Raw genomic sequence first — 11,132 nt, forward strand, 5'->3', positions numbered from 1 at the left:
AGGGTTCAACAGAGAAATGCATATACTCATTTTCTGCACTATTAAAACAGATGAATAAAAATATTTTTCATTTCTGAGCTTTGTTTTGCCACACAGGATGTGGTACCTTTAAAAAACTTTAAAGCATAATTTTCTAAACTTAAATTTTACCATACAATTTCTGCAGGGTGTGAATTAATTTTTAAAAATGTAAAACTGTAAAATATTCCCGTTATTATGCAACAATACCTGATGGACATCAGAAATGCCAGGAATTAATGGAAACATTTAAACAAAAACTTTTGCATAGTTGGTAGATAAAATGTACCATGATTTAATAAGCACAGATAATAATATATTTCGTCTTTTGGAGATATATATATGTATATATATATATATAAAAATGTAGCTTACATGTTTGAGTCATGACAATAATTAAAACTAAGTATCAGAATTGTTTTATGATACAAATTTTTAACAATAATGAAATATATTCTTAATATTTTTCTCATAAGAAAATATTCTTACGTATCTATAAAAAACAAAACAGTTTTGATATTTTACTTTACATAAAAATATTTCAGGGAATTGAAATGTTTTGAATCATTCATAAATGAAATGAAACATATTATAAATTATATTTGTTTAATATTTGCCTTATCCGTTAATCTCCAATTTTGTAAATATTTTATATTTGATTACATTTAAAATTTATATAATTTATAAACCAATAACATTCAGAAATCAGAGGTGAGGGTATAAAAATTTCTATTGATAGTTGTGTACTAAAATGCATATTCAGTGGCCTGCACAACTATCTATTGGAGGCACTGAGAACATACCTAAATTGGTTGAAGACTTATTCTAAATAAGCTCTATGATATGTCATTGTGTTTTTGATTTTATTTTTTACCATCCTAAGTTTATTATTTGCAGCAATTCAACATTATTCCAGGTAAAACTACTCTTTCTTCTGGAGGAGTTGTAACTCTCCTGTTTTTCTAAATAAAGTTTAATCTGGAAACCCAGGCCAGAACTATTCTTAAATTGCTTTTTTGCTTCAAAATTTAGTGGGAGATGAGCAACACTGTTAATATCTAATTTAATAACTTCTACTATAGATTAAACCTATTTCCTCTTATTAAACATTGATAAAATACATATGACTCTGAACTTGAATATGACTGCTAGATCCTTATCTGTAAAACATAATTTTGTCATTTATAATTTGATTTTAAAAAATGCTATCTATTCTTTCTCTCCTTTCTATTAATTTGTCTACTTTTTTGTATTAATGCATTTGTGGAGCAATCAATTTTTTAAATAATCATTTTATTTTGTGTTTTGGAAGAAGGAGTTAGCCAATACATTTAGAAAATATTAGATGTAGGAAAAAATAGAAAGTGGATAACTTAGAGTTGCTTAAAATTGCTGTGAATCCCATCAAAAAGCTTATACACCATGACCAAGTAACTTTTTTTTTTTTTTTGAGTCAGACTTTTGCTCTTTTGCCCAGGCTGGAGTGAAGTGCTGTGATCTCGGCTCACTGCAAACTCCACCTGCCGGGTTCAAGCGATTCTCCTGTCTCAGCCTCCTGAGCAGCTGAGATTATGGCGCTCGCCACCATGCCCAGCTAATTTTTTTTTTTTTTGTATTTTTTAAGTAGAGACAGGGTTCTGACATGTTGGCCAGGCTGGTCTTGAACTCCGAACCTCAGGTGATCCACCCTCCTCGGCCTCCCAAAGTGCTAGGATTACAGGCATGAGCCACTGTGACCGGTCTGTTTAAGTAAGCTTTATTTGAACTAAAGACAATAGCCACATGGCTCTCTCAATAGATGCAGAAAAAGGCTTTTGATAAAATTCAACACCGCCATCATATGAAAAAAAAAAAGAAACCCTCCCAATAAACTAGGTTTCGAAGGAACATACCTCAAAATAATACGAGCTATCTATGACAAACCCACAGCTAACATCATACTGAATGGGCAAAAGCTGGAAGCATTTCCCTTGAAAACCAGCACAAGACAAAGATGCCTTCTATCACCACTCCTATTCAACATAATACTGGAAGTTCTGGCCAAAGAAATCAGTCAAGAGAAAGAAATAAAGGGCACCTGATATGGTTTGGCTCTGTGTCCCCACCCAAATCTCATGTCAAATTGTAATCCCCACATGTTGGAGCAGGGGCCTGGTAGGGGGTGACTGAATCATGGGGGCAGTTTCCCCTATGCTCTTCTCATGATAGTAAGTGAGTTCTCATGAATTTGGTTGTTTGAAAGTGTGTAGCACTTCCCCGCTCTGCTCTCTCTTTCCTGCCTCCACCTTCCACCGTGGTTGTGAGTTTCCTGAGGACTCCCAGCCATGCTTCTTGTATAGCCTGTGGAATTAAACTTCTTTTCTTCATAAATTATCCAGTCTTAGGTAGTTCTTTATAGCTATGTGAGAATGGACTATACAGTATCCAAATAGGAAGAGAGGAAGTCAAACTGTCTCTATTTGCAGATGACATGATTCTATATTAGAAAACCCCATAGTCTCAGTCCAAAAGCTCCTTCAGCTGATATGCAACTTCAGTGAAGTCTCAGGATACAAAATCAATGTTCAAAAATCACTAGCATTCTTATACATCAACAATAGACAAGCAGAGAGCCAAATCAAGAAGGCAATCCCATTCACAACTTCCACAATCAGAATACAATATCTAGGAATACAGCTAACTAGGAAGGTAAAAGATCTCTGCAATGAAAAATACAAAATACTGCTCAAGAAAATCCACACAAACAAATGGAAAAATATTCCATGCTCATAAATAGGAAGAAAAAATATCGTTAAAATGGCCATACTGACCAAAGCAATTTGTAGATTCAATATGATTTCTGTCAAACTACCAATGACATTCTTCACAGAACTAGAAAAATCTACTTTAAAATTCATACGGAATCAAAAAAGAGCCTGAACAGCCAAGGCAATCCTAAGCAAAAAGAACAAAGCTGGAGGCATCACACTACCCAACTTCAATCTGTACTACAGGCCTACAGTAACCAAAGCAGCATGGCACGAGTACCAAAATAGACACATTGGCCAATGAAACAGAATAGATAGCCCAGAAATAAGGCCATACACCTACAATCATCTGATCTTTAAGAAAGCGGACAAAAACAAACAAAGAGGAAAAGACTCCCTATTCAATAAATGGTGCTGGGATAACTAGACAGCCATATGCAGACGATTGAAACTGGACCCCTTCCTTACACCATATACAAAAATCAACTCAAGATGTATTAAATACTTAAATGTAAAAATGTAAACTATAAAAAGCCCGGAAGAAAACTAAGCAATACCATTCTGGACATAGGAATGGGCAAAGATTTCATGATAAAGATGGCAAAAGCATTGCAACAAAAGCAAAACTTGACAAATGAGATCTAATTAAACTAAAGAGCTTCTGCACAGCAAAATAAATTATCAAGAGAGTAAATAAATAACCTACAGAATGGGAGAAAAAATTTGCAAACTATGCAACCAACAAAAGCCTAATATCCAGCATCTATAATGAACTTAAACAATTTATGAGAAAAAAAAATCCAAACACCATTAAAAAGTAGGCAAAGGACATAAACTGACACTTTTCAAAAGAAAACATACAGCTGGGCGCAGTGGCTCATGCTTGTAATCCCAGCACTTTGGGAGGCCAAGGCAGGTGGATCACCTGAGGTCAGGAGTTCGAGACGAGCCTAGCCAACCTGGTGAAACCCTGTCTCTACTAAACAAAAAATTAGTCAGTTGTGGTGGTGGACACCTGTAATTCCAGCTACTTGGGAGGCTGAGGCAGGAGAATTGCTTGAATCCAGGAGGCAGAGTTTGTGGTGGGCCGAGATCACGCCATTGCACTCTAGCCTGGGAAACAACAGCGAAACTCTGTCTCAAAATGAAAAAGACATACATGCAGCCAAAAAGCATATGAAAAAAAGCTCAACATCATCAATCATTAGGGAAATGTAAATCAAAACCACAATGAGATACCATCTCATACCAGTCAGAATGACTATTATTAAAACGTCAAAAAATAAAAGAGAAAAAGGAATGCTTATACACTTTTGGTGGCAGTGTAAATTAGTTCACCCACTGTGAAAAGCAGTGTGGCAATTTATCAAAGATCTAAAAACAGAACTACCATTTGATCTAGCAATGCCATTACTGGGTATATACCTAAAAATATAAATCATTCTATTATAAAAACACATGCATGTGTATGTTCATTGCAGCACTATTCACAATAGCAAAGACATGGAATCAACCTAAATGTCTATCAGTGGTAGACTTGATAAAGAAAATGTGGTACATATACACCATGGAATACTATGCAACCATAAAAAAAGAATGAAATCATGTCCTGTGCAGGAACATGGATGGAGATAGAGTTCATTATCCTTAGCAAACTAATGCAGTAACAGAAAACCAAATACTGTATATTCTCACTTATAAGTGAGCTAAATGATGAGAACACGTGGACACAGAGGGAAACAACAGACACTGAGGCCTACTAGACCATGGAGGGTGGGAGGAGGGAGAGGATAGGGAAAAATACCTAATGGGCACTAGGCTTAATACTTGGGTGATGAAGTTATCTGTACATGTATCCCTGAACGTAAACTAAAATTTAAAAAAAGTGCTGTGAATTCTTGAAGACCTGAAAAGAAATAAATTGGACTAGAAATCACATGAATTTAGAGGTTAGTAATATGCATAAATGTGATCATTTGAGCAGTAGCAATCCATCTCAATAATAAAAAGATAAAAGTCTTCTTCAACTTAGGAAAGACATAGATTATTATTTATTATAACTTTGTAACAAATGAAAGTGATTCTCAATATCATGACTAGGCCATATTTTATAGGCAAATTATAATTAACAAAAATGTTTTAGGAATCGAAATTGTTGGACGTCATTTTTCTAAGAAAGACACAATATAAATGATGTATATACACAAAAACAACACATATATTGGGTTTTTTTTTAACCTGGCTAAAGTAATTGCACTTTCTAAAATAACTACCTTTATTAATGTTTATCAAGAAAACTCTCTATAAAGTGAAGAAAGGGAAAAACTTTCAAATGGCTCACTGAATTACTCTACACTGACAGCAGATTGTGCAGGATAAATGAGCCCTGGGCCTGAATGCTCTCAGATCTTGCAGGGGATGTTGTGGCTTCTTAGGGTTTCAGACTTGACTATGGACCTCTATTGTATTTTGCACTTGCTATATGAGGTACTGATAAATTGTCGCAAACATTGTGGTTACCTAAACCATCTTGAGAAATATGAAGAAGTAAAGGAGGGAGAGAGCACAAAAGTAGAGGCCCAAATGAAGTATTTTAATGTCATAAATTTACTGTTTTCTGTCCTCTTTTGGGGACGATAAGCACCTCTTCCAACATCATCAAAACACTTTTCCTCAAGCTAATTTTATTCTATTTAAAGGAATATATGGAGATCTTGCATTCTAAATTAAGTCTTAGCTCCTAGCACCTCATTCCTATCTATCTGAAAAACTTATCCTTGAAGATCCAGCTCATATCTTACCTCTTTTGTGACAACATCCATAAGGAATATAGAATACTTTAGGTAATGTTAGCACACTGATTATCTTATGTTTAAAACCTATCTTCTCGGTTGGAGTATGAGGCCTACAAGGCAAGGCACATACTTTATTCCTCTCCATATGTCCAATGCTTATAACAGATCAGTTCAACATTGATAAATGCCTGACAAATAGAAAAAGGATGGGGGGGAGAAGGGAAGGGAGGGGAGGGGAGGGGGCAAAGGGAAAAGGAAGGGAAGGAAAGGGAAAGGAATGGAAGGGAGAAAGAAGGAAAAGAAAGAAGGAAGGAGAAGAAAGGAAAAAAAGAAAGAAGAAGGAAAGAGGGAAAGATTAAATGAATGGCTAAATGAATGAATAAGTGATGTTTAGAGAAGGCACTGGATGTGTTGCTAGTTGTTATTAAAGTTCTGAGAAGAGTATAGCATAGTTCTCATTTAGTAATCCATGTTAAGCAAGCAATAGACTCAGCCTTAGCCTTGTATGGAGTGAAAGCTCAAGGAATGGCCATGTATTGGAGCCAAATTTAGCAGGCAGCAATAAAAAGTTAGTACTAAATCAAAGCTAGGCAGATCATTAAAATAGAACTGTCAATCCAGAGGACCTAAGCAAAAAGTCAGAATCTAAGTAAAAAACAAAGAAATGGAAACAAGAAAAACTAGATGAAAGAAAAGGAAGAGAAGCAGAACCAAGAGAAGTCCCTAAGGCAAAGGGAGTAATTACTACAGTTATTCGTGTGCTGCTAATGACTTTAGCATTCCATAGTGACTAAGACTTACATCCTGGAATAAGGTTGCCTGAATTCTAATACTGGTTCTATTGCTCAGAGATTCCTTACCTTTACATGACACTTTCCTCATTTATAAACCAAGGATGATAATAATACCTACCTCAAAGGGTTATCGTGAGAATTAAATAAAATGTAGCTATTGTTATTAGGAGGTCCTGAATCAATTTGAACAAACGAAGTAAAATGAGAAGTTAAAAAAAATGACTTATTGATAGGGTATAGTATATATCAGTTTACTTAGACCAGTCCTGGTTTATACTTTATCCTGGTGCCTTGGTGTAGTATGCTCTTTTGTTATTATAAAAACTAAAAATAAAATGCCTAAGAATTCTGTTGGATGTCAAGTTATGAAACGGTATTTTGAAACATGAAATAAAATACACAAATTTTAAAGAAAAATTACTAAATTACACTTTGTCAATATTTAAAATTTCTGAACTAAAGATAAACACCCCAAAAGATGACCAATTGCTTCAGTAATCAAGAAAACTCTCATAAAAGCACAGTGATAATTTGCTTCTATAATAGCAGATAGGTGGTTACAGAGCAAACTTCCCAAGGGACCAAGTAGAAAAACTGGACAAATTGCAAAATTTTTAAAGTGGGTGGAGTATGTCCTTCAATTACAGTGCAAAACTAGAAGACAATAATCAAAAGAGAACTAGAAAATACCTAAATATTCAAGAGTTAGACAATATATTTTTAAATAATCCATAAGGTAAATAAGTAATCAAAATGGCAATGTTGGCAAGTGCAGTGAGTGGCTCAGGCCCATAATCGCAGCACTTTGGGAGGCCAAGGTGGGAGGATCTCTTGAGATCAGCAGTTTGAGACCAGCCTGAGCAACATAGAAAGACCCTATCTCTACAACAACAACAACAACAACAAAAAAAAAAAATTAGCCAAGTGTGATGATGCATGCCTGTAGTCCCAGCTACTCAGAAGACTGAGGTAGGAGAATGGCTTGAGCCTGGGAGATCCAGCCTGCAGTGAGCCATGATTGTGCCACTGCACTCCAGTCTGGGCTACACAGTGAGACCTTCTCTCAAAAAAAGAAAAAAATAATAATGTTGTCAATGAGAATCAAAATATGGCATATCAAAACTTTTGGGAGTAGCTAAAGCCGTGCTTAGAGGAAGATGTATAGCATGAAGGCATATGTCACAAAAGCAGAAAGAGTAAATAATTAATGAATGATTTTTATTGATCTAAGGATCCATTTTAAGAAATTTAAAAATAACAGCAAATTAAATTTAAAGAAAGTAGAATAAAGGAAATAAATATAAAAGTGGGAAGAAATGAAAGGAAGCAAATGAGCAAATGTACTGTAGAACAAATAAATCCAAATGTTATTTTTTAAAAGACATATAAAAAGGGATAAACCTATATTAATAGATATTTTTAAGTGGCAAAAATAACTTAGATCAGGAATAAAAGAGCTTATCACTATAGATGTTTATTCCAGAAAGGAATTTATACTCAAAGATCAATTAAAGTAATTCACCTTACTGACATAATAAAGGAAAAAATGGTTATGTGATCATTTCAATAGATACAGAAAAAGCATTAGATAAAAATTCAACATCTGTAAAGTACTATTCCTTTTTTAGGGGGATGGGGTTGCAGAGTCTCACTCTGTCACCCAGGCTGGAGTACAGTGGTGTGATCTCAGCTCACTGCAATCTCTGCCTCCCAGGTTCAAGCGATCCCCATGCCTCAGCCTCTCGAGCAGCTGGGACAACAGGCAGGCACCATCACACTTGGCTAATTTTTGTATTTTTAGTAGAGATAGGGTTTCACCATGTTGGTCAAGCTGGTCTTGAACTCCTGATCTCAGGTCATCCTCCCACCTCGGTTTCCCAAAGTGCTGGGATTACAGGCGTGAGCCACTGTGCCTGGCCTTCTCTTTCTAAAGTAGGACTAAAAGGGAATTTCATTAATTGGATTCTTTTAAATGACAGCGAGCATTATATTTTACGGTTAGATATTAAAAGCTTTCTTTCTTGGCTCCCAAATGAGACAAGAATATCTGATATCATTCTTCCAAATCAGAGTAGAAAACTCAGAATCATATTTAGGTTAAAAGTGCATGTTGATCTTAACCATCTGAACTTGTTTTCTCTAGGGAGTGGAGGAGGCAAGGAAAAAGAAAGAAAAAGGCAGATGATATTTATATACCACTGAACCTTTGTTCTTTTTTTTTTTTTAATGCAAAAAGATATTTAAAAGACAGAAAAATGCAAGTAGAACCAGAGGCTGGTGTTAAAATATAGATGCTTTTGGTGTGAAAGAAAGGAAACATGGCAGAAAGCCAAGGAACTTGAGGTGATTTAAAGAGTCACAGGAAGAAAGGCAGACCAGAGCCTGGGAAATGAAACACTTGGAGACTGAAGGAGTAGGTTTCTGAATGTCCCTATGTTTTATGTCTTACTTCTATTTCATTTTTTATTATGGTGTAATAAATGCTCCCAAATCCTGGTACAAATTAGATTATTTGCTTTCTACTGATTCAGAAATAGTCATTGTGCCTTTGACTAGGATAAAAACATTATCAAAATAAAGAAACAAAATGGCTTTAAATGATTCTAATTTCTTTCAAAGCCCCCCAACACACAGAATAAAAAGGTAATCTCTTCCCTCCAATATCTTCCTAACAAAAAGAAAGTCAGTCACAGTCTGAATTCAATAGACATATATGAACATAATAATAAGCTAAAATAGTAGTAAAAGCCTAATGTTAAAAGACAATTTATAAATTGATATTTTCAATTATCATGATCCATACTACAATAATCATTAATAAGCCTACTTATTCCAACAAATTCAATAATTTAATTTCAAGTGAGATGAATATTATTCTCTAACGTAATTCTTGCAAGTTAACACAAACAAGTAATTTTTTTCCAAAAGAACTTGTATAAAAAGGCACAGCACACACTTGGAGCTTGTATCGATGTTCACTCCCTGTTTGTGTTAAATTGACAGGTTCACTTAAAAACAATTAACACTAGAATTGTTATACAGACAAAATAGCTAGGATGTTACATTTTTCATCTGGACATGTTGTTGTCTTACAGACACAGCCAGAAATTCTTGGCAAAAATCCAGGGCTCCTAGGTATACCGTAGGTCAGTATTATATAGACTATGTGATTCTGGATTCAATCACAAATGGGCCATTAAAAGCTAACTTTATAAAATAAATAAACAAACAAGACCACCAAATCTGTTGGCTGAGTTTTGCCAGTGCATCTAGAACTGAACCTCACCGGCCCATTATAATCAGGACTGTAAATTGCCTGTTATTAAATTGTTTTTCCTGTGGTAAGCAAAGATATACTGAAGTCAGGCAGGTAACAGAATTGGCTCATGATTCATTCTGCAGACTTTATGGAGCCAAATTGCATGTTGCCAATCAATACGGAGCCACACAGTTGTTTTGAAATGTCTTGCCACAGGAATTGGCTTGCAGCCACCATCGTAGGAGGGTGGTGTAAGGAAGCTGATGCTGGAGGAAGGGAGTAAATGCTGTTTCCTCTCTGGAGTCTGTGTATTTGTATATTTTGCTATATAATCAGTATTTTGAAAGACAGCTATAAATTTAGAGCTCCTCAGGTCAGAATGCTTAGAATATGGCTTTATTCTAGAGGACAATTCTGATTTAAAAATCCTTGCTTGAACTCCTGAATCTCCCTATGTGTGTATCACAAGCTAAAAAGAGGTAGAGTCCCAGATTGGGATTTCTTAGATTTCAAACATTTGGTTTATGGATTTAAATTTTTATTGTATTCTATAATTTTGGAATTCTCTGTATGCATTGGCAATTTTGCAGTGTGTGCAATGTCACCAGCAGAGAGAGATCCATGTTTGAAATATCAAAATCCAAGAAAACAAAAAATAGTTAAGCTAAGACGACTATTACAAGGAACTCGAGTATATATTCCATTTATGAATTGTATCTTTAGAGTTTTCTTTCTTGCTTCATGTATTTTATGTCCTCACAAGAATACAGTATTCTTGCTATTTTACAATGTTTTTTAACAAATAAATCCAAATAGGTTATTTATATATTTTGATGATAGAAGAAAATATTAATCAAAAAGGCTATGATAAGCAGCAATAGGAAGTAGAGCACTTATTGCATTTGGAGATAATTTTATAAAGCAGAAAGCCAGATTTTTGAGAATTCTATCCACTGTAAATAATCTGTCATAAATCATTGAAGATTTTCTCTTCCATTCTACTTTGTGAAATGAAAATCTCTTGGTAGTCCAATCAAAATATGCATTGGTATTTCTCATATTGCATTTTTTATCCCTCTATTATGACTCAGAACTCTGTAAGGTTGAGCAGGTGTATCTAGGAATCCAGTAACATGAAACTTTGTCTTCCCTAGTTATGTTTTTTCATTCCAGATATATAAGCTTTTATTAATTTTTTCTCTCTAGGGTACATTATGTCTTCCAAATATTTGCAGTAAATTTTATAGTTATCCACATGAGGTCCATTAGTTGTTCAGATGAAGGGAGAGTGAAGTCTGGCTATATATCTATGAGAGTCAAGAAGAGTTTCTTTCCATCTATGTTGTAAAATGTCTTAAAAACATGTCCAGATATCACACATTTCTGATAACCCTTTGAGCCAGGATATTGATCAACAATTTTGCATTGGAAGTATATGAAATTTAATTGAGTTGGTGTTTCTGATTATACTCACTGACATACAAATAGCAGCATTATCAAGTCCTGCCTTTAATCCACA

This window comes from Hylobates moloch, unplaced genomic scaffold, assembly GCF_009828535.3.
Source record: "Hylobates moloch isolate HMO894 unplaced genomic scaffold, HMol_V3 SCAFFOLD_18, whole genome shotgun sequence".
NCBI lineage: Eukaryota > Metazoa > Chordata > Mammalia > Primates > Hylobatidae > Hylobates > Hylobates moloch.